Source organism: Pseudophryne corroboree, chromosome 2 (genome assembly GCF_028390025.1).
Source record: "Pseudophryne corroboree isolate aPseCor3 chromosome 2, aPseCor3.hap2, whole genome shotgun sequence".
Taxonomy (NCBI): Eukaryota; Metazoa; Chordata; class Amphibia; order Anura; family Myobatrachidae; genus Pseudophryne; species Pseudophryne corroboree.
Genome location: NC_086445.1, coordinates 40,354,740 through 40,378,847, shown reverse-complemented (window position 1 = coordinate 40,378,847; position 24,108 = coordinate 40,354,740). Strand labels below are relative to the sequence as shown.

Here is a 24,108-nt window from a genome sequence, read left to right as displayed (position 1 = left end):
GACCTAGAAACCCTGTCGACCTTCCATCCATGTCGACCTAGTGACTGTCGACCTATAGTGGTCGACCTAAACATTGTCGACCTAGATACTGTCGATTTGATGAACCACACCCGATTCCTAGAAGGAACTCGGGTAAACCTGAGGCCGCATGAAAAACCTGAGGCCGCATGAAAAACCTGAGGCTACATGAAATGTTCTGGGGGGAACATGTATACAATACGACAATTAAAATGCTAACACATAACAATAGGAGAAGCAGAGGCGGCAGCTCCTGACCCTCTATCTGCCCCTAGGGTGGCAGCGGCACCATCCAGGGTCAATGTTGCAAATCGCACCCTGGGGTCACTAGTAGTCCACTCCTACTGTACTGTATTGTGCTCCTGTGTGAGAAAGGGGAGGGAGGGTGAAACTTCAGAGACTTATAGAGCTGGGAGGCAGCAGAGATCTGCTCAGTGCTCAGTACTGAGCTGCTGGCAGAGAGTGTCCATGTGCTTCTGCGGCAGGAAATGTCTTCCCATTTGCAGGGTTAAATTAAGAGGATAGAGGGTGTCTCCCTGGGCTGTGATTCACATACCACCAACTTTTATAGGGATCAGATTGCATTGCATGACCTTGGCGGATTTGGAAGCAGCTTCTACTTCTATCAAAATATCAACAAGACACAGACACAGCAGCGCACAATGCTGCAGAATGGGGAACCAGAAGTCTCATAGTGACAGCCTGATAACAGGAGATACTCTGGGATCCGGAGCTCCGATGTACTGGGAAGGTGAGTGGCAACTTTGTTGTCCTGGCTGCATTTCTCAGGGCAAGAATTGATTCTGCTTTCACACTTCTTTTCCCACTGGGAAAACTTGGGCTGGCTTTATCTGTCAATGAACTGGCGCTAGGAGTTCTGGTTGGGTAATAATACTAGAAATATAATTATAGAATAGAGACGGTTATCACTGTGGAAGGCAGTCATGCTAACTACAGCTGTCTGATTACAGTCTTTATTAAAGGTATTGCTATCAGTATGTAATAACACCCGGGTAGGTACTGTGGCAGTGCATGCTGGGATGTGTAGTTCCACAGCAGCTGGATTGCTGCAGGTTGCCTACCCCTGTAATAATGGACGTAATAATGGGCAATGCTAAGTAATAATGGACAATTATAATACTTGCAATTGAATGAAATATTATATATTTATCAAACTGTGCTTGCTGTGCTGTCTGCTCTTACAGGTCACAGTTTCCTCATTGTGGTCTGTTGTTTTTTTTAATGATGTATGTGTCATAAGTGTTCGGCGCAATATGGGAATTTATCTAAAGTGTATCTGCCATGTTGTAGGCGGAGCCAGGGGGCAGCCAATCACCTGTGAGGTGACTGAGGTACCTATGTCCGTGGTACCCTGGTTTACAGATTGGCCATGTGCTCATTGGATCAGCCCACAGTATGTTGCCTCCTCGGCGTGTAAGTGATGGCTCCACTCCACGATCAATAAATTACATTGGGGGTCATTCCGAGTTGATCGCTCGCTAGCAGGTTTTAGCAGCCGTGCAAACGCTAAGCCGCCGGCCTCTGGGAGTGTATCTTAGCTTAGCAGAAGTGTGAACGAAAGGATCGCAGAGCGGCTGCATAATTATTTTGTGCAGTTTCAGAGCAGCTTCAGACCTACTCAGCGCTTGCGATCACTTCAGACTGTTCAGTTCCGGATTTGACGTCACAACCACGGCCAGCGTTCGCCCAGTCAAGCCTGCGTTTTTCCTGACACACCTGCGTTTTTTCGAACACTCCCTGAAAACGGTCAGTTGACACCCAGAAACGCCCACTTCATGTCAATCACTCTGCGGCCACCAGTGCAACTGAAAAGCTTCACTAGACCCTGTGTGAAACTACATCGGCCTTTGTGAAAGTACGTCTCATGTGCACATTGCGCCGCATGCGCAGAAGTGCTGTTTTTTTGCATCATCGCTGCGCAGCGAACATTTTCAGCTAGCGATCAACTCGGAATGACCACCCATATACAAAATCAAAAATAATAATTATAATGTAAAAATGACTGTGACAGGTCAGTTATTATTACACAGCTCTGGGTGGTGCTGCTAAGTCATTACAGCGTGTGAAGTGATTTATTGCACTTCTCTCTATTTACCCAACACCTGTAACACCTGTAATACACAGTCTGAGTAATTGGCCATAAATCGGTATAAAATGGACCAGAACCTGGATATAATTTATGGGACTTGTACTAAGTTTCCTGTTACAAGAAAGTGCTGTGGCAGTGACTAGGTTATAACATATGTATTTGTATACTGAGCATCCTCCGCTGTTACTGGACAAGAGGCACCTGCAGGAGTACTGATACCTCAACGAGGTACAGAGCATCTGACAGCAATTACACTGCAAGGCCGTATGGCGGTGGGCATGTAAGACCAACCAGAAAGCCGACAGGGCGGCAAACGCAACGAAGCCCCTTGCGGGCTTGGTGGGTCGCTGCGCTCGCCACAAGTTTTATTCCCACTCTATGGGTGTCGTGAACACCCACAAATTACAATAGCCCTCGAGCCCCTGTCGGCATTCTGGCGGTCTGAATCCCGACGTCGCTATGCTGACTGCTGGGATTCTGAACGTCGGTCTCGTAACTACATCCCACTGTTGTCTGTTACAGGACTGATAGAGGATCCCGGTGGTCACATGACCGACACCGGCATCCCGACACCTAGAATGCCGACAGGGGGTGGGGTAATTATTTTACCCCTCCCCTGTCCTCTACCCTAACCCGTCTGGATTGGTGGCTAGGGCTAAGATAGTAGGGGTGGCGGGTAGGGCTAATCCAGGATGCGGATGACAGGTGATAAAATCGCCCCAACTCGCACTGCGATAATTGATTATATTGCAGGGATGTGTCAATTATCACGTGCAGGGACAGAGCTTGCAGTCAAGCTCTGTCCCTGCGATGATACTCCGCAGCATCATCGGGGTATTTTTCTTAAAAAAATACCCCGATGTCCTGCTGCGCATGCGCCGCCCCTGCCAACATCGCCGCTACCGCCGCAGCAGGGTTGACCTCCCCCCATCACGACTACCCCTGCACGCTGCGGAACAATCCCCCCCCACCCCCAGGAGAGCAATGTACTCACCAGTCCAGGGAGCCGGTCCGCGCTGTCCCTGCTGGGCAGCCCGGCGCCGGATCCTGTGTGCTGCGGTGATCCATCGGACACACATAGCTGATCACTCTGCCGGGTCCCAGCTCAGCTCTCTCTGCCAGGCACAGAGAAAGCTGGGCAAAACGGTGCTTTTCACAGTGCTGCCCTGTGAACTCGCCAGCCTGAGCTGGTGAGATTATCATAGGGCACACTGCGGTATTTTTTCACATTTTTTTTTTTTAGTAAATCTGGTCAGATCACATTTCCCATTATAAGTATGGGGAGTGTGATGTGGGTTACTAAAAAACAGTGAATTAAAGGGTTTGGAGCAGTTTTTCGTGAAAACTGCTCCTAATGCCCTTTAATACATTCAGGTGATACTAAAATAAAGTGAAAAAGGGTGTTTTCACACCCTTTTCACATTATTTTAGTAAAAATAATTTTAATAAATAGACCACTAAGTCACCGGTGATGGTGGCTATGGCTAACACTCAGGCGGGAGGGGGGGGGGGGGGAGGGGGAGTGGTGGTGGCTGCAGCTATTCACCCCTCTAGTGCCTAACCCGAAACACTAACCGTCATCCCTTTACTTACCTTCGGGTTGTCGGCGGTCAGTCAGTGTTCCCGACCGCCAGGATGCTGACCGCTTCCCAACTATACTGCAAGGCCGGATCCTACAGTGTTTACGGTTACAGGACAAATCAGAGTATTATATATATATATATATATATATATATATATAAAATACAAGGTGGAAGCAGACAACGGTCCCTTTCACCAAATAACTTGTGTTTAATGAGGAGCAACAATTACGGGCAGATTGCAGGGTGGGATCATCTGTGGATGTAATGTTCTGCGGATTTGGATGTATCTGTGCTATTACCCAGCGATGTGTGAATGCACAAGGGGCCAAAGCAAAATATATACAGCAATTTGTATGTCTAGACCCATAATTATATAAGTGCAGGATAAACCTCACTGTGGGGCAGGAGAATGATATGGCCGCTCTGAGTCCTTCTAGAGAAGGGGCGGAATGAGGCGTAACATGTAATGGGATGATTTTACCGTATTGTATTTAACTGAAAAAGAATCATGTAGAAATCGGAGGAAACAAAGTTTTATATGACACACGTGATTATTGCGCGCAACCTCGCGTTCCACAGACAGAGGCTACATTGTAACGTTACCGCCTCTTACCAGCGCCTCCGGATGTTTCTGTGCGGCCTGTGCAGAAACTGCAAGAAGACAATACATGAGTGCTAGGTGCCCATTAAAGTGCAATTAAAGTCTGCATTTGTCGTTATAAATATTATATCTAGATTTACTGAACTGAATAATGGGGGTCATTCCGAGTTGTTCGCTCGGTAATTTTTTTCGCATCGCAGCGATTTTCTGCTTAGTGCGCATGCGCAATGTTCGCACTGCGACTGCGCCAAGTAAATTTGCTATACAGTTAGGTATTTTACTCACAGCTTTTTCTTCGTTCAGGCGATCGGAGTGTGATTGACAGGAAGTGGGTGTTTCTGGGCGGAAACAGGCCGTTTTATGGGCGTGTGGGAAAAAACGCTACAGTTTCTGGGAAAAACGCGGGAGTGGCTGGAGAAACGGAGAAGTGTCTGGGCGAACGCTGGGTGTGTTTATGACGTCAAACCAGGAACGACAAGCACTGAACTGATCGCAGATGCCGAGTAAGGTTGAAGTTACTCAGAAACTGCTAAGATGTGTGTAATCGCAATTTTGAGAATCTTTTGTTCGCAATTTTACTATGCTAAGATTCACTCCCAGTAGGCGGCGGCTTAGCGTGTGCAAAGCTGCTAAAAGCAGCTTGCGAGCGAACAACTCGGAATGAGGGCCATTATACATGAAATAACTAATTGTGAGCCAGATCCAGAGATTACCATAAAACTCAATATTTACATAAATCTCTGATGTTTAATGACCTGCGCATGTGCAGATGAAGTCCTGGAACGTCGGTCGCAGTGCAGCTGCAGGCGGCAGGAGAGTGACAGGTGGCAGCCGTTGGGGAGGTTGCCGAGCCCGTTTTTGGGCATGTCAAAGCCAATGATTGCCTCCTCGTCGCAGTTTCACTGGCTGCATGGTTTGGTGGATATCCTGGGGAACCTCAGGGTGATTCAAATGTCCGATGGTCATGCAGAGAATGTGATGCTGCGTCTTTGGATCGCAGAAACCAACAGTGGTTTCGTCTCAGCGTTTTGTTTTTTTGTTGTTTTTTTCCCCAGAAAAAAAAAAATGGTGTCCTGTGCAAGCGTTATTTAAGAGCAATAAATCTTCAGCTTTACAACTGGATATTATTTCCAGGAGTTTATATCACCTGTTTATCAAGTACTACAAATATGTACAATTATTATTACTATTATTATTATTATTATTATTATGATTCTTTGCTGACATGGTGCCACAAAATGTCTGTAGAGCCATACAGGGAAATAAAATAAAAACCATTCACATATAACGGGATGCAGTTAATTTGACGGCTGTCGGGATTCTGGCGGTCAGCATACCGTTGTCGGTATATAGACGGTCGGCACCCCAGCTGCTGGTAAATCATACTGATCCCATATAACAAAAAGCTCATACCGTGCGATACCTATACAACAGAATGACCGATGAGAACAATAGCATCCAGTGAGCCAGTGCCCCGGGCGGGCGGGCGGACAGACAGACAGGACCGGAGCTGCTGAGTGAGTGGAGACGCACTTGTGATGTTACTTTGGGTTGGGGGGGGGATAGAAACCACTTGAACGCCAGCCAGCAGTTCAGAACTTCCTCTAAGTGACTGGCGCAGTGATTTGCGCAGTAAGTATTTTATACCGTATCGCCGTCTCTTATCTGTTTATTGGATTTTGTTCCTGAGGTTTTCCTGACAGCCACTGGATGCCAGGAATGTGGTGAGCGAGAAAAAATGTCTATTCAGAAAAAGCAAAAGAGCGTGAACTTTATACGGGGACTGTGTCAGCCGCGGGGGGAGACTGGTGACTGACATCTCACAAAGGACTTCACTGTGTGGCATGACGTGTTTACTTACCCTTGTCTCTGTACTGTGTGCCAGATGTTGTGTAATGTGTTGTGGTTATCCGAACGGTCCCTGCACTGCCCTCCTCCACTAGGACAATGGTGGTCATTCCGAGTTGTTCGCTCGTTGCCGATTTTCGCTATGCTGCGATTTGTTGCTATATGCGCATGTGCATTGTACGCAGGGCGCATGCGTTTAGTTATTTAACTAAAAACTTAGCAGTTTTGCTGTTGTTCGTGCGGCGCTTTTCAGTCGCACTGCTGATCGGTGAGTGATTGACAGGAAAGGGGCGTTTCTGGGTGGTAACTGAGCGTTTTCCGGGAGTGTTTTAAAAAAACGCAGGCGTGTCAGGGAAAAACGCGGGAGTAGCTGGAGAAAAGGGGGAGTGGCTGGCCGAACGCAGGGCGTGCTTGTGACGTCAAACCAGGAACTAAACGGACTGAGCTGATCGCAATCTGTGAGTAGGTCTGGAGCTACTCAGAAACTGCAAAGAATTATTTATTAGCAGTTCTGCTAATCTTTCATTCGCTATTCTGCTAAGCTAAGATACACTCCCAGAGGGCGGCGGCCTAGCGTGTGCAATGCTGCTAAAAGCAGCTAGCGAACGAACAACTCGGAATGACCACCCATGTGCAGTAACAGCGAGTATTCTGTACATACAGTGACTGGTGTATGTTGTCATATGGCGGAGTGATTACTGGGTACTTCTTACTGTACTCAGCCACCTGCTTCGCTTTGTGGCTATTGTAGCCTAACTGCTGCCAGGGGAAAGAGCTCTGAGCAAAACTACCATAGACTAACAGTGACCCCGCGCCCTTCCCTCCTAAGCATTACAGGCCATTGGTCATCACATTAGTACTGGGAGGACCAATAGGTCTGCTGGAGAGGATGTAAACGTTCTGCACGGAGCAGCAGTGGAGGGTTAGGCTTAGGCACTAGGGGGAGGGTTCGGTTGCGGGAGGGGAAGGGGCGTTTTGACAGAGGAGCAGGCCCGAATGCAGACACCGGGTGGGGCCCCTCCTCTCTACAGCGTAGTAGTCCCTGGCATTGTGCCAGAGTCTACTGCGCATGCACGGGTATCTGAAAACATGGCGCTCGCCATGTTCTGGTGACAAATCACTACTGTGCATGCGCGGCGGCCATTTTGCCTGTGATTTTTGCTGTGGCTGCAGGACTCCTGAAAGGTAAGTAATTAAGCATGGGTGCAGTGTGGGCCCCCCTGGGGCCTGTGTGCACTGCACACACTGCACCCATTGTAGATACGCCAATGGTTAGGGTTAGGCACTAGAGGGAGGGTTAGAATTAGGCTGTGGGAGGGGAGGGACTGGGCAAAGCAGCGGGAGGGTTAGGCACTAGAGGGAGGGTTAGGATTAGGCTGTGGGAGGGGAGGGACTGGGCAAAGCAGCCGGAGGGTTAGGCACTAGAGGGAGGGTTATGCTGTGGGCAGGAGGATTAGGGTTAGGCACTAGGGGGAGGAGTAGGGTTTTTCTGTGGAGGGGAGGTTAGGGTTAAGCACTAGGGGATGAGTTAGGATTTGTGAATAGTATACTGGCGCCGGCTGTTAGTCCAATAAGGGGCGATAAATAAGTGTAATAAAATTATCCACAATTTATTAAACAACCATAAAACGCTATTATACGTTTTATTAAACGCTTTGAAAAGTCCAATAGAGGCAAAGGAGTCCAATTAGTACCAGAGGGAGCTGGCAGCCATCAGTCCAGCGAAACGCGTTGAGCTTCTCAACATCTGACCACCAGCATTGCATTCATCTCTGCTCCCTCTGGTACTAATTGGACTCCTTTGCCTCTATTGGACTTTTCAAAGTGTTTGACTTTTGACCCGGAATCCCCCCCCTATTGCCATCTGGATCTACAGCCGCAATTGAGATCCTCTGGGGATTACATCTGCAAAGAACTGGGTAACACTACATATTTAAGCAAACCAATGGCTACTGAGGAATGAGCCCTAACCAGAAGTCGTGTACAGTAATTTGAGACAATCAAGTGGTCAGTTGCAGGGCCGGTGCTAGGGTGTTCGGCGCCCTCCTGCAAACTATACATTTGCGCCCTCCCATACTTTACAAAGCAGTGACACGTATACACATAATGCTCCCTGTACCAGTGACGCTTCCACAAATAACGCCCCCTGTATGAGTGACGCTTACACACATAATGCCATCCTGTACCAGTGATGCTTACACACGTAACGCCCACTTTACCAATGACGTAACGCCTACACATGTAACGCCACCCTGTACCAGTGACGCATACACACGTAATGCCCTTGTACCAGTGGCACTTACACACGTAACGCCCCCTGTACCAGTGACGTTTACACGCGTAACGCCCCTTACAGTAGTGTTGCTTACACACGTAACATCCCAATACCAGTAACGCTTACACATGTAACACCCCCTGTATTAGTTACGCTAACACACGTAACACAGCATACACATGTAACGCCCCCTGTACCAGTGACGCTTACACACGTAATGCCCCCTGTACCAGTGCCGCTTACACACATAATGCCATCCTGTACCAGTGATGCTTACACACGTAACGCCCACTTTACCAATGACGTAACGCCTACACATGTAACGCCACCCTGTACCAGTGACGCATACACACGTAATGCCCTTGTACCAGTGGCACTTACACACGTAACGCCCCCTGTACCAGTGACGTTTACACGCGTAACGCCCCTTATAGTAGTGTTGCTTACACACGTAACATCCCAGTACCAGTAACGCTTACACATGTAACACCCCCTGTATTAGTTACGCTAACACACGTAACACAGCATACACATGTAACGCCCCCTGTACCAGTGACGCTTACACACGTAATGCCCCCTGTACCAGTGACGCTCACACACGCAACACCCCCTGTAGCAGTGATGCTTACAAACACGCAACGCCCCCTTTACCAGTGACACTTACACACGCAAGGCCCCCTGTGGCAGTGACGCTTACACACAATATGCCGCACAGTCTCACACACACACACACACACACACACACACACACACACACACACACACACACACATACATACTGTACATACATTACACACATACACAGTCACACATATATTACACATACACACACACTTTCACTCACTCACTCTCTTTCAATCCTCTTACCTAAGGAAGTCTGCTGGCCGAAGCGGGAGTAGATCATCCTCCTGTTCAGCCTGGTCCTGTGTAGCTCCGCCCCCCAGTTCCATGGAGCTCCACCCCCTTTTAGGTCAGCACACTGCACTGACACAGGCGAGGGGGAGAGGACTCGGAGGCTTCATGCTGCTGGCGCTGGCCCTGCTGCCTGTCATAGAGTGTGACTGGCGCAGCAGCAGCAGCAGGGGGATGTCAGCTCAGTACAGGAATGCAGAGCAGGGAGAGCGCCTCTCCATTCCTGGCGCCTCCCTGCACTGCATCCCTTTGCTGAGTGGTATGCGCCGGCTCTGGTCAGTTGTATCTATCTGTCAACAATTCATTACAGACATAGAAATTGTGTCAATCCAGTTTAGGTTGAGAACTGTAACAGTTTTAAACTTTTATTATATTTTCTTAATGGTTGTTTAATAAATTGTGGATAATTTTATTACACTTATTTATCGCCCCTTATTGGACTAACAGCCAGCGCCAGTACACTATTCACACTTCTATACATTATTCATTAGGGGCTGACCCCCCCTATACAGGCTGCCGCTGACAGCGCACTCATAATCTTTTCGATGAGTTAGGATTTGGCTAGTAATAGGATAGTTCAACACTGGCAGGAGGATTAGGCTATATAATGGGGAGGGTTAGGCTGCGGAAAGGATAGAGTTTAGCACTACGGGGGAGGGTTAGGCTATAGGATGGGGAGGGTTAGGCTGTGGGAAGGATAGAGTTTAGCACTAGGGGGAGGGTTAGGATTAGGCTATAGGATGAGGAGGGTTAGACTGCGGGAAGGATAGAGTTTAGCACTAGGGGGAGGATTAGGGTTAGGCTATAGGATGGGGAGGGTTAGGTTGTGGGAAGGATAGAGTTTAGCACTAGGGGGGGAGGATTAGGGTTAGGTTATAGGATGGGGAGGGTTATGCTGTGGGAAGGATAGAGTTTAGCACTAGGGGGAAGGTTAGGGTTAGGTTATAGGATGAGGAGGGTTAGGCTGCGGGAAGGATAGAGTTTAGCACTAGGGGGAGGATTAGGGTTAGGTTATAGGATGAGGAGGGTTATGCTGCGGGAAGGATAGAGTTTAGCACTAGGGGGAGGGTTAGGGTTAGGCTATAGGATGAGGAGGGTTAGGCTGCGGGAAGGATAGAGTTTAGCACTAGGGGGGCGGGTTAGGCTTAGTCTTTAGGATGAGGAGGGTTAGCCTGCGGGAAGGATAGAGTTTAGCACTAGGGGGTGGGTTAGGATTAGGCTATAGGATGGGGAGGGTTAGGCTGCGGGAAGGATAGAGTTTAGCACTAGGGGAGGGTTAGGTTGCGGGAAGGATAGAGTTTAGCACTGGGGGGGAAGGTTAGGATTAGGCTATAGGATGGGGAGGGTTAGGCTGCGGGAAGGATAGAGTTTAGCACTAGGGGGAGGGTTAGGTTGTGGGAAGAATAGAGTTTAGCACTAGGGGGAGGGTTAGGCTATATGATGGGGAGGGTTAGGCTGTGGGAAGGATAGAGTTTAGCACTAGTGGGGAAGGGTTAGGGTTAGGTTATAGGATGAGGTGGGTTAGGCTGCAGGAATGATAGAGTTTAGCACTAGGGGGGAGGGTTAGGGTTAGGCTATAGGATGAGGAGGGTTAGGCTGTGGGAAGGATAGAGTTTAGCACTAGGGGGGGGGTTAGGCTTAGTCTTTAGGATGGGGAGGGTTAGGCTGCGGGAAGGATAGAGTTTAGCACTGGAGGGAAGGGTAGGTTTAGGCTATAGGATGAGGAGGGTTAGGCTGTGGGAAAGATAGAGTTTAGCGCTAGGGGGAGGGTTAGGGTTAGGCTATAGGATAGGGAGGGTTAGGCTGCGGGAAGGATAGAGTTTAGCACTAGGGGGAGGGTTAGGCTATAGGATGAGGAGGGTTAGGTTGTGGGAAGGATAGAGTTTAGCACTGGGGGGAAGGTTAGGTTTAGGCTATAGGATGGGGAGGGTTAGGCTGCGGGAAGGATAGAGTTTAGCACTAGGGGGAGGATTAGGGTTAGGCTATAGGATGAGGAGGGTTAGGTTGCAGGAAGGATAGAGTTTAGCACTAGGGGAGGGTTAGGGTTAGGCTATAGGATGAGGAGGGTTAGGTTGCCAGAAGGATAGAGTTTAGCACTAGGGGGGAAGGGTTAGGCTATAGGATGAGGAGGGTTAGGTTGCCGGAAGGATAGAGTTTAGCACTAGGGGGTGAGGGTTAGGCTGCGGGAATGATAGAGTTTAGCACTAGGGGGGGAAGGTTAGGGTTAGGTTATAGGATGAGGAGGGTTAGGCTGCGGGAAGGATAGAGTTTAGCACTAGGGGGAGGATTAGGGTTAGGTTATAGGATGAGGAGGGTTATGCTGCGGGAAGGATAGAGTTTAGCACTAGGGGGAGGGTTAGGGTTAGGCTATAGGATGAGGAGGGTTAGGCTGCGGGAAGGATAGAGTTTAGCACTAGGGGGGCGGGTTAGGCTTAGTCTTTAGGATGAGGAGGGTTAGCCTGCGGGAAGGATAGAGTTTAGCACTAGGGGGAGGGTTAGGATTAGGCTATAGGATGGGGAGGGTTAGGCTGCGGGAAGGATAGAGTTTAGCACTAGGGGAGGGTTAGGTTGCGGGAAGGATAGAGTTTAGCACTGGGGGGGAAGGTTAGGATTAGGCTATAGGATGGGGAGGGTTAGGCTGCGGGAAGGATAGAGTTTAGCACTAGGGGGAGGGTTAGGTTGTGGGAAGAATAGAGTTTAGCACTAGGGGGAGGGTTAGGCTATATGATGGGGAGGGTTAGGCTGTGGGAAGGATAGAGTTTAGCACTAGTGGGGAAGGGTTAGGGTTAGGTTATAGGATGAGGTGGGTTAGGCTGCAGGAATGATAGAGTTTAGCACTAGGGGGGAGGGTTAGGGTTAGGCTATAGGATGAGGAGGGTTAGGCTGTGGGAAGGATAGAGTTTAGCACTAGGGGGGGGTTAGGCTTAGTCTTTAGGATGGGGAGGGTTAGGCTGCGGGAAGGATAGAGTTTAGCACTGGAGGGAAGGGTAGGTTTAGGCTATAGGATGAGGAGGGTTAGGCTGTGGGAAGGATAGAGTTTAGCGCTAGGGGGAGGGTTAGGGTTAGGCTATAGGATAGGGAGGGTTAGGCTGCGGGAAGGATAGAGTTTAGCACTAGGGGGAGGGTTAGGCTATAGGATGAGGAGGGTTAGGTTGTGGGAAGGATAGAGTTTAGCACTGGGGGGAAGGTTAGGTTTAGGCTATAGGATGGGGAGGGTTAGGCTGCGGGAAGGATAGAGTTTAGCACTAGGGGGAGGATTAGGGTTAGGCTATGGGATGAGGAGGGTTAGGTTGCGGGAAGGATAGAGTTTAGCACTAGGGGAGGGTTAGGGTTAGGCTATAGGATGAGGAGGGTTAGGTTGCCAGAAGGATAGAGTTTAGCACTAGGGGGGAAGGGTTAGGCTATAGGATGAGGAGGGTTAGGTTGCCGGAAGGATAGAGTTTAGCACTAGGGGGTGAGGGTTAGGCTGCGGGAATGATAGAGTTTAGCACTAGGGGGGGGAGGTTAGGGTTAGGTTATAGGATGAGGAGGGTTAGGCTGCGGGAAGGATAGAGTTTAGCACTAGGGGGAGGATTAGGGTTAGGTTATAGGATGAGGAGGGTTATGCTGCGGGAAGGATAGAGTTTAGCACTAGGGGGAGGGTTAGGGTTAGGCTATAGGATGAGGAGGGTTAGGCTGCGGGAAGGATAGAGTTTAGCACTAGGGGGGCGGGTTAGGCTTAGTCTTTAGGATGAGGAGGGTTAGCCTGCGGGAAGGATAGAGTTTAGCACTAGGGGGAGGGTTAGGATTAGGCTATAGGATGGGGAGGGTTAGGCTGCGGGAAGGATAGAGTTTAGCACTAGGGGAGGGTTAGGTTGCGGGAAGGATAGAGTTTAGCACTGGGGGGGAAGGTTAGGATTAGGCTATAGGATGGGGAGGGTTAGGCTGCGGGAAGGATAGAGTTTAGCACTAGGGGGAGGGTTAGGTTGTGGGAAGAATAGAGTTTAGCACTAGGGGGAGGGTTAGGCTATATGATGGGGAGGGTTAGGCTGTGGGAAGGATAGAGTTTAGCACTAGTGGGGAAGGGTTAGGGTTAGGTTATAGGATGAGGTGGGTTAGGCTGCAGGAATGATAGAGTTTAGCACTAGGGGGGAGGGTTAGGGTTAGGCTATAGGATGAGGAGGGTTAGGCTGTGGGAAGGATAGAGTTTAGCACTAGGGGGGGGGTTAGGCTTAGTCTTTAGGATGGGGAGGGTTAGGCTGCGGGAAGGATAGAGTTTAGCACTGGAGGGAAGGGTAGGTTTAGGCTATAGGATGAGGAGGGTTAGGCTGTGGGAAGGATAGAGTTTAGCGCTAGGGGGAGGGTTAGGGTTAGGCTATAGGATAGGGAGGGTTAGGCTGCGGGAAGGATAGAGTTTAGCACTAGGGGGAGGGTTAGGCTATAGGATGAGGAGGGTTAGGTTGTGGGAAGGATAGAGTTTAGCACTGGGGGGAAGGTTAGGTTTAGGCTATAGGATGGGGAGGGTTAGGCTGCGGGAAGGATAGAGTTTAGCACTAGGGGGAGGATTAGGGTTAGGCTATAGGATGAGGAGGGTTAGGTTGCGGGAAGGATAGAGTTTAGCACTAGGGGAGGGTTAGGGTTAGGCTATAGGATGAGGAGGGTTAGGTTGCCAGAAGGATAGAGTTTAGCACTAGGGGGGAAGGGTTAGGCTATAGGATGAGGAGGGTTAGGTTGCCGGAAGGATAGAGTTTAGCACTAGGGGGTGAGGGTTAGGCTGCGGGAATGATAGAGTTTAGCACTAGGGGGGGAAGGTTAGGGTTAGGCTATAGGATGGGGAGGGTTAGGCTGCGGGAAGGATAGAGTTTAGCACTAGGGGGAGGATTAGGGTTAGGCTATAGGATGAGGAGGGTTTGGTTGCGGGAAGGATAGAGTTTAGCACTAGGGGGAGGGTTAGGGTTAGGCTATAGGATGAGGAGAGTTAGGTTGCCAGAAGGATAGAGTTTAGCACTAGGGGGGAAGGGTTAGGCTATAGGATGAGGAGGGTTAGGTGTCCAGAAGGATAGAGTTTAGCACTAAGGGGAAAGGGTTAGGTTATAGGATGAGGAGGGTTAGGTTGCGGGAAGGATAGAGTTAAGCACTAGGGGGAGGGTTAGGCTATAGGATGAGGAGGGTTAGGTTGCCGGAAGGATAGAGTTTAGCACTAGGGGGGGAGGGTTAGGGTTAGGCTATAGGATGTGGAGGGTTAGGCTGCGGGAAGGATAGAGTTTAGCACTAGGGGGGAAGGGTTAGGTTAACTTATAGGATGAGGAGGGTTAGGTTGCCAGAAGGATTGTGTTTAGCACTAGGGGGAGGGTTAGGGTTAGGCTATAGGATGAGGAGGGTTAGGCTGCGGGAAGGATAGAGTTTAGCACTAGGGGGGAAGGGTTAGGTTATAGGATGAGGAGGGTTAGGTTGCCAGAAGGATAGAGTTTAGCATTAGGGGGGAGGGTTAGGGTTAGGTTATAGGATGAGGAGTGTTAGGTTGCGGGAAGGATAGAGTTTAACACTAGGGGGGGAGGGTTAGGGTTAGGCTATAGGATGAGGAGGGTTAGGTTGCCAGAAGGATAGAGTTTAGCACTAGGGGGGGAGGGTTAGGGTTAGGCTACAGGATGAGGAGGGCTAGGTTGCGGGCAGGATAGAGTTTAGCACTAGGGGAAGGGTTAGGCTATAGGTTGAGGAGGGTTAGGTTGTGTGAAGGATAGCGTTTAGCACTAGGGGGGAAGGGTTAGGTTATAGGATGAGGAGGGTTAGGTTGCGGGAAGGATAGAGTTTAGCACTAGGGGGGAAGGGTTAGGCTATAGGATGAGGAGGGTTAGGTTGCGGGAAGGATAGAGTTTAGCTCTAGGGGGGGAGGGTTAGGCTATAGGATGGGGAGGGTTAGGTTGTGGGAAGGATAGAGTTTAGCACTAGGGGGGGAGGATTAGGGTTAGGTTATAGGATGGGGAGGGTTATGCTGTGGGAAGGATAGAGTTTAGCACTAGGGGGAAGGTTAGGGTTAGGTTATAGGATGAGGAGGGTTAGGCTGCGGGAAGGATAGAGTTTAGCACTAGGGGGAGGATTAGGGTTAGGTTATAGGATGAGGAGGGTTATGCTGCGGGAAGGATAGAGTTTAGCACTAGGGGGAGGGTTAGGGTTAGGCTATAGGATGAGGAGGGTTAGGCTGCGGGAAGGATAGAGTTTAGCACTAGGGGGGCGGGTTAGGCTTAGTCTTTAGGATGAGGAGGGTTAGCCTGCGGGAAGGATAGAGTTTAGCACTAGGGGGTGGGTTAGGATTAGGCTATAGGATGGGGAGGGTTAGGCTGCGGGAAGGATAGAGTTTAGCACTAGGGGAGGGTTAGGTTGCGGGAAGGATAGAGTTTAGCACTGGGGGGGAAGGTTAGGATTAGGCTATAGGATGGGGAGGGTTAGGCTGCGGGAAGGATAGAGTTTAGCACTAGGGGGAGGGTTAGGTTGTGGGAAGAATAGAGTTTAGCACTAGGGGGAGGGTTAGGCTATATGATGGGGAGGGTTAGGCTGTGGGAAGGATAGAGTTTAGCACTAGTGGGGAAGGGTTAGGGTTAGGTTATAGGATGAGGTGGGTTAGGCTGCAGGAATGATAGAGTTTAGCACTAGGGGGGAAGGTTAGGGTTAGGCTATAGGATGAGGAGGGTTAGGCTGTGGGAAGGATAGAGTTTAGCACTAGGGGGGGGGTTAGGCTTAGTCTTTAGGATGGGGAGGGTTAGGCTGCGGGAAGGATAGAGTTTAGCACTGGAGGGAAGGGTAGGTTTAGGCTATAGGATGAGGAGGGTTAGGCTGTGGGAAAGATAGAGTTTAGCGCTAGGGGGAGGGTTAGGGTTAGGCTATAGGATAGGGAGGGTTAGGCTGCGGGAAGGATAGAGTTTAGCACTAGGGGGAGGGTTAGGCTATAGGATGAGGAGGGTTAGGTTGTGGGAAGGATAGAGTTTAGCACTGGGGGGAAGGTTAGGTTTAGGCTATAGGATGGGGAGGGTTAGGCTGCGGGAAGGATAGAGTTTAGCACTAGGGGGAGGATTAGGGTTAGGCTATAGGATGAGGAGGGTTAGGTTGCGGGAAGGATAGAGTTTAGCACTAGGGGAGGGTTAGGGTTAGGCTATAGGATGAGGAGGGTTAGGTTGCCAGAAGGATAGAGTTTAGCACTAGGGGGGAAGGGTTAGGCTATAGGATGAGGAGGGTTAGGTTGCCGGAAGGATAGAGTTTAGCACTAGGGGGTGAGGGTTAGGCTGCGGGAATGATAGAGTTTAGCACTAGGGGGGGAAGGTTAGGGTTAGGTTATAGGATGAGGAGGGTTAGGCTGCGGGAAGGATAGAGTTTAGCACTAGGGGGAGGATTAGGGTTAGGTTATAGGATGAGGAGGGTTATGCTGCGGGAAGGATAGAGTTTAGCACTAGGGGGAGGGTTAGGGTTAGGCTATAGGATGAGGAGGGTTAGGCTGCGGGAAGGATAGAGTTTAGCACTAGGGGGGCGGGTTAGGCTTAGTCTTTAGGATGAGGAGGGTTAGCCTGCGGGAAGGATAGAGTTTAGCACTAGGGGGAGGGTTAGGATTAGGCTATAGGATGGGGAGGGTTAGGCTGCGGGAAGGATAGAGTTTAGCACTAGGGGAGGGTTAGGTTGCGGGAAGGATAGAGTTTAGCACTGGGGGGGAAGGTTAGGATTAGGCTATAGGATGGGGAGGGTTAGGCTGCGGGAAGGATAGAGTTTAGCACTAGGGGGAGGGTTAGGTTGTGGGAAGAATAGAGTTTAGCACTAGGGGGAGGGTTAGGCTATATGATGGGGAGGGTTAGGCTGTGGGAAGGATAGAGTTTAGCACTAGTGGGGAAGGGTTAGGGTTAGGTTATAGGATGAGGTGGGTTAGGCTGCAGGAATGATAGAGTTTAGCACTAGGGGGGAGGGTTAGGGTTAGGCTATAGGATGAGGAGGGTTAGGCTGTGGGAAGGATAGAGTTTAGCACTAGGGGGGGGGTTAGGCTTAGTCTTTAGGATGGGGAGGGTTAGGCTGCGGGAAGGATAGAGTTTAGCACTGGAGGGAAGGGTAGGTTTAGGCTATAGGATGAGGAGGGTTAGGCTGTGGGAAGGATAGAGTTTAGCGCTAGGGGGAGGGTTAAGGTTAGGCTATAGGATAGGGAGGGTTAGGCTGCGGGAAGGATAGAGTTTAGCACTAGGGGGAGGGTTAGGCTATAGGATGAGGAGGGTTAGGTTGTGGGAAGGATAGAGTTTAGCACTGGGGGGAAGGTTAGGTTTAGGCTATAGGATGGGGAGGGTTAGGCTGCGGGAAGGATAGAGTTTAGCACTAGGGGGAGGATTAGGGTTAGGCTATAGGATGAGGAGGGTTAGGTTGCGGGAAGGATAGAGTTTAGCACTAGGGGAGGGTTAGGGTTAGGCTATAGGATGAGGAGGGTTAGGTTGCCAGAAGGATAGAGTTTAGCACTAGGGGGGAAGGGTTAGGCTATAGGATGAGGAGGGTTAGGTTGCCGGAAAAATAGAGTTTAGCACTAGGGGGTGAGGGTTAGGCTGCGGGAATGATAGAGTTTAGCACTAGGGGGGGGAGGTTAGGGTTAGGTTATAGGATGAGGAGGGTTAGGCTGCGGGAAGGATAGAGTTTAGCACTAGGGGGAGGATTAGGGTTAGGTTATAGGATGAGGAGGGTTATGCTGCGGGAAGGATAGAGTTTAGCACTAGGGGGAGGGTTAGGGTTAGGCTATAGGATGAGGAGGGTTAGGCTACGGGAAGGATAGAGTTTAGCACTAGGGGGGCGGGTTAGGCTTAGTCTTTAGGATGAGGAGGGTTAGCCTGCGGGAAGGATAGAGTTTAGCACTAGGGGGAGGGTTAGGATTAGGCTATAGGATGGGGAGGGTTAGGCTGCGGGAAGGATAGAGTTTAGCACTAGGGGAGGGTTAGGTTGCGGGAAGGATAGAGTTTAGCACTGGGGGGGAAGGTTAGGATTAGGCTATAGGATGGGGAGGGTTAGGCTGCGGGAAGGATAGAGTTTAGCACTAGGGGGAGGGTTAGGTTGTGGGAAGAATAGAGTTTAGCACTAGGGGGAGGGTTAGGCTATATGATGGGGAGGGTTAGGCTGTGGGAAGGATAGAGTTTAGCACTAGTGGGGAAGGGTTAGGGTTAGGTTATAGGATGAGGTGGGTTAGGCTGCAGGAATGATAGAGTTTAGCACTAGGGGGGAGGGTTAGGGTTAGGCTATAGGATGAGGAGGGTTAGGCTGTGGGAAGGATAGAGTTTAGCACTAGGGGGGGGGGTTAGGCTTAGTCTTTAGGATGGGGAGGGTTAGGCTGCGGGAAGGATAGAGTTTAGCACTGGAGGGAAGGGTAGGTTTAGGCTATAGGATGAGGAGGGTTAGGCTGTGGGAAGGATAGAGTTTAGCGCTAGGGGGAGGGTTAGGGTTAGGCTATAGGATAGGGAGGGTTAGGCTGCGGGAAGGATAGAGTTTAGCACTAGGGGGAGGGTTAGGCTATAGGATGAGGAGGGTTAGGTTGTGGGAAGGATAGAGTTTAGCACTGGGGGGAAGGTTAGGTTTAGGCTATAGGATGGGGAGGGTTAGGCTGCGGGAAGGATAGAGTTTAGCACTAGGGGGAGGATTAGGGTTAGGCTATAGGATGAGGAGGGTTAGGTTGCGGGAAGGATAGAGTTTAGCACTAGGGGAGGGTTAGGGTTAGGCTATAGGATGAGGAGGGTTAGGTTGCCAGAAGGATAGAGTTTAGCACTAGGGGGGAAGGGTTAGGCTATAGGATGAGGAGGGTTAGGTTGCCGGAAGGATAGAGTTTAGCACTAGGGGGTGAGGGTTAGGCTGCGGGAATGATAGAGTTTAGCACTAGGGGGGGAAGGTTAGGGTTAGGCTATAGGATGGGGAGGGTTAGGCTGCGGGAAGGATAGAGTTTAGCACTAGGGGGAGGATTAGGGTTAGGCTATAGGATGAGGAGGGTTTGGTTGCGGGAAGGATAGAGTTTAGCACTAGGGGGATGGTTAGGGTTAGGCTATAGGATGAGGAGAGTTAGGTTGCCAGAAGGATAGAGTTTAGCACTAGGGGGGAAGGGTTAGGCTATAGGATGAGGAGGGTTAGGTGTCCAGAAGGATAGAGTTTAGCACTAAGGGGAAAGGGTTAGGTTATAGGATGAGGAGGGTTAGGTTGCGGGAAGGATAGAGTTAAGCACTAGGGGGAGGGTTAGGCTATAGGATGAGGAGGGTTAGGTTGCCGGAAGGATAGAGTTTAGCACTAGGGGGGGAGGGTTAGGGTTAGGCTATAGGATGTGGAGGGTTAGGCTGCGGGAAGGATAGAGTTTAGCACTAGGGGGGAAGGGTTAGGTTAACTTATAGGATGAGGAGGGTTAGGTTGCCAGAAGGATTGTGTTTAGCACTAGGGGGAGGGTTAGGGTTAGGCTATAGGATGAGGAGGGTTAGGCTGCGGGAAGGATAGAGTTTAGCACTAGGGGGGAAGGGTTAGGTTATAGGATGAGGAGGGTTAGGTTGCCAGAAGGATAGAGTTTAGCATTAGGGGGGAGGGTTAGGGTTAGGTTATAGGATGAGGAGTGTTAGGTTGCGGGAAGGATAGAGTTTAACACTAGGGGGGGAGGGTTAGGGTTAGGCTATAGGATGAGGAGGGTTAGGTTGCCAGAAGGATAGAGTTTAGCACTAGGGGGGGAGGGTTAGGGTTAGGCTACAGGATGAGGAGGGCTAGGTTGCGGGCAGGATAGAGTTTAGCACTAGGGGAATGTCAGATTGTGTTTGGGCTGTGTCCCCGGAGGGGGCGCTAGTGGGTCAGTGGAGGTAGATGGGAGAAAACGAGGAGGCTGGATAACGTTCCTGCGCATGAGCGCAATGGTATTTTATTTGGCAGATGATATAACACAGAATGGTAGCAGAAACAATAATAACAGATGAATAAAGTCAATCACTCAGTATGATAACTGAAAGTCTATGGCAATGGATGACAGATGACTTGAGAAAATAATATCCGGTAATATATAAACAGAAGAACAAGTGTTTGTGAAATGGTTCTGGTTTGGAAACCAGTGCAGGTTTTAAAACAGGAAACTTAGGCAGCAAGGTGTAGAATGGCAAACCTGAGCAGAGGCAGGAGTCTGACTTCACAGTGCAGGTGATGAGGCACTGGCAGCAGCAAGCTGTATCACAGGTGGAGGAATGAAACACACCTGGAGTCAGTCTTCAACTGCAGGCTGAAGCACACAAGGTGGTGATGAGTGTGAAGCCTTACTTGCAGGTTGCAGGTATTGCTGGGCCTTGAAGTTCCACGGAGCTGTGCTGAGTAACCAGGAGCACAAGTTCTTAAGCAGAGAACCAGGAACACAGGAGGAACAGGAACAGATCCTTTCACATGGGTCGCTGGAGAGACACAAAGTCCAGGATGCCTGCAGACTGATCCTGCAGTCTCTTATATACCCCTTGGTGCACAGGGATTGGGTGAGTGAGAGAAAGTGGGTGCGGCCAAGCACCGGATTGGCCGCAGTATACTGGCTGTTTACAGACTGTCATGGCGGCGCCCACGCTGCGGCCTAGCAGGGACGCGGCGCGCTACATGCCCGCTGTCTCAGGAGTGTTCCCAGGCCCTTGATGATGTCCCATGGCAGGGGCATAGGTGACAGGTGACCGCAGGGAGCCAGGACGGAGTCCGCAGCGGCGGACGGATGTCAGCCTGGTAAGTCGATTCCTGACAGTACCCCCTCCTTTAGGGGTGGACACCGAACACCCACGTGGTTTGGAGGGATGAGTGCTGTGGAAGACACGGACCAACCTAGGAGCATGGACATCGGACGAATTCACCCAACTTCTCTCCTCTGGGCCATAACCGGACCAATCGACCAGGTACTGGAGACGTCCATACCGACAACGAGAGTCCAGAATTTTGTTGATCTCGAATTCCACGCCCCGCTGAGTTCGAACCTTGGGACCTTCTGGAAGAGTATTCTGAAAGCGGTTTAGGACTAGAGGTCTGAGGAGAGAAATATGAAAAGCGTTAGGTATACGAAGGGAAGATGGTAACTTTAATTTATAGGCCACTGGGTTGATGACTCTTTCGACAGGGTAAGGACCAATGAAGCGTGGTGCAAACTTCATGGATGGGACCCTGAGACGGAGGTTACGGGTTGATAGCCAAACCTTGTCCCCAGGTTTCAAATGGGGAACCGCACGTCTCTTGCGGTCGGCAAAGACCTTGTACCGACTGGAGGCCTTTTTGAGGGAAACGTGAATTTTTCTCCAAATAGATGAAAACTGAGTCAGAGCAGTAGTGGCAGCAGGAACATCCATATGAGGGAGTTCTTGGAACTCAGGTACACGGGGATGTTGCCCATATACTGCAAAGAATGGTGTCGTTTCAGTGGCAGTATGGTATCGAAAGTTGTGGGCAAACTCGGCCCATGGGAGCAGATCGAACCAGTCATCCTGGGAAGATGAAACATATAATCTTAAAAAAGTCTCAAGTTCTTGATTGACCCTCTCTGTCTGCCCATTCGTCTGAGGATGGTATGAAGATGAAAACTTCAGTTTGACCTGCATGGCAGAACAGAGGGCCCTCCAAAACCTCGCTACAAACTGTACCCCCCGGTCAGATATTATTTCAGAGGGTAAACCATGTAAGCGGAAAATCTCCCGTAGGAAGATTTGGGCAAGTTTTGGGGCAGAAGGGAGACCCTGGAGAGGAACAAAATGAGCCATCTTGGTGAATCTGTCCACTACAACCCAAATGGTATTATGTCCTTGAGAAGGAGGAAGGTCGGTGATAAAATCCATGGACAGGTGTGACCAGGGACGACTAGGGATAGACAGTGGTTGTAACTGACCTGCTGGAGACTGACGAGGAGTCTTGTGCTGCACACATTTAGGACAGGATGCCACGAAATCCTGGATGTCCATTTTCATCTTTGGCCACCAATATGTAGCAGAAAGGAACTTGAAGGTCTTCAGGACCCCAGGATGACCAGTGAACTTGGATTGATGGGCCCAAGATAGCAACTTGGGACGGAGATCTGGGGAAACAAAAGTCTTACCAGGAGGAGGAGCTGGGGAGACTTGAGATGCAGCGAAAACCACGGGACTCAGGATGGAATGTGGCACTGAGTCAGATGTTCCTTCTTCAGATTCCATGGATCGGGATAACGCGTCGGCTTTCACATTCTGCGAACCTGGGCGGAAATGAAGCTTGAAATTAAAACGTGAGAAAAACATAGCCCATCTGGACTGGCGAGGGTTAAGGCACTGAGCTGCCTTTAAATATAGCAGGTTTTTATGATCCGTGTAGATATTAAACGGATGTTTGGCCCCTTCTAGGAGATATCTCCATTCCTCGAGAGCCAGCTTGATCGCCAGTAGTTCTTGATCTCCCACGGAGTAGTTAGCTTCTGCAGGAAGAAACTTTCGAGAATAAAATCCACAAGGGTGGACTTTCCCATCGGATCCCTTCTGGGAGAGAACAGCTCCAACCCCAACTGTAGAGGCATCTACCTCCAACTCGAATGGTCTGTTGACATCTGGCTGAGACAGCACTGGAGCAGACATAAAGGCTAGCTTGATCTTCTGGAAGGCTGCCAAGGCTTCTTCTGACCAGTTGGAATGGTCTGCCCCTTTCCGAGTCAGGTTGGTAATAGGAGCGATGATAGTGGAGAATCCTCGAATAAATTTTCTATAGTAGTTGGCGAAACCCAGGAATCGCTGGATAGACTTGAGAGAGTTTGGAATGGACCAATTGGCAATAGCTTCCAATTTTGTCGGGTCCATCTGAAGATCCGATCCGGAAATTATATAACCCAGGAAGGGTATAGAGGGAACTTCAAAGGTGCATTTAGATAGTTTCCCGTAGAGCCGGTTCTCACGAAGACGTCGGAGAACTTCACAAACTTGTAGACGATGAGATGGAAGGTCTTGGGAGAAGATAAGGATATCATCTAAGTAAACAACGAGGTACTTATACAGGACATCACGAAAGATTTCGTTCACAAAGTGTTGGAACACTGCTGGAGCATTACTCAACCCAAATGGCATTACCAGGTATTCATAATGGCCATCTCGAGTGTTGAAAGCTGTCTTCCACTCGTCACCACTCCGGATTCTGATGAGATTATAGGCACCGCGGAGATCTAACTTGGTGAAGATGCGGGCTCCTTTAACTCTGTCAAATAATTCGGTAATGAGTGGTAATGGATAACTATTCTTGATAGTAATGTCATTGAGACCCCGATAGTCAATGCATGGACGCAGTCCTCCATCCTTCTTTTTAACAAAGAAGAAACCTGCACCAGCGGGAGATGATGACGGACGGATGAATCCCTTCTGAAGATTCTCTCTGATGTAATTACTCATCGCCTCAGTTTCAGGAACAGACAATGGGTAGGTGCGCCCCCTAGGTGGCTTCTTGCCAGGAAGGAGATCGATGGGACAATCCCATTCCCTATGGGGCGGCAGGATATCAGCAGCCTTTTCACAGAAGACGTCTGAGAAGTCTTGATAAGCTGCTGGGAGACTTGACTGTGTCTTTACTTCGGTAGATTTAATGGGACACACTTGGGCTAAGCAGGATTGATGACAATGTGAACCCCATGAGGTAAGCTGCAACGTTGACCAGTCAAACTGTGGATTATGTAGCTGGAGCCAGGGCATGCCCAAGACAATCTCCTGGGTGGCTTGAGGGATGACCAGGAACTTGATCAGTTCAGAATGGAGAAATCCAACTCCCAGAACCACTGGAACAGTTTGATGAGAAATGT

At 49.9% G+C, this 24,108-nt stretch overlaps 1 protein-coding gene across 3 annotated transcripts in view; it reads left to right on the top strand.

Annotated features, from left to right (window-relative positions):
* Positions 1–445: 445 nt before the first annotated feature.
* P2RY6 (pyrimidinergic receptor P2Y6) overlaps positions 446–24,108 on the top strand; it is a 135,104-nt gene continuing 111,441 nt past the window's right edge. For all 3 annotated transcript variants that reach the window (XM_063951206.1, XM_063951205.1, XM_063951207.1), the window contains exon 1: positions 446–769. The gene's annotated coding sequence lies outside the window, so the exon portion shown is untranslated. The remainder of the gene's footprint in view (positions 770–24,108) is intronic.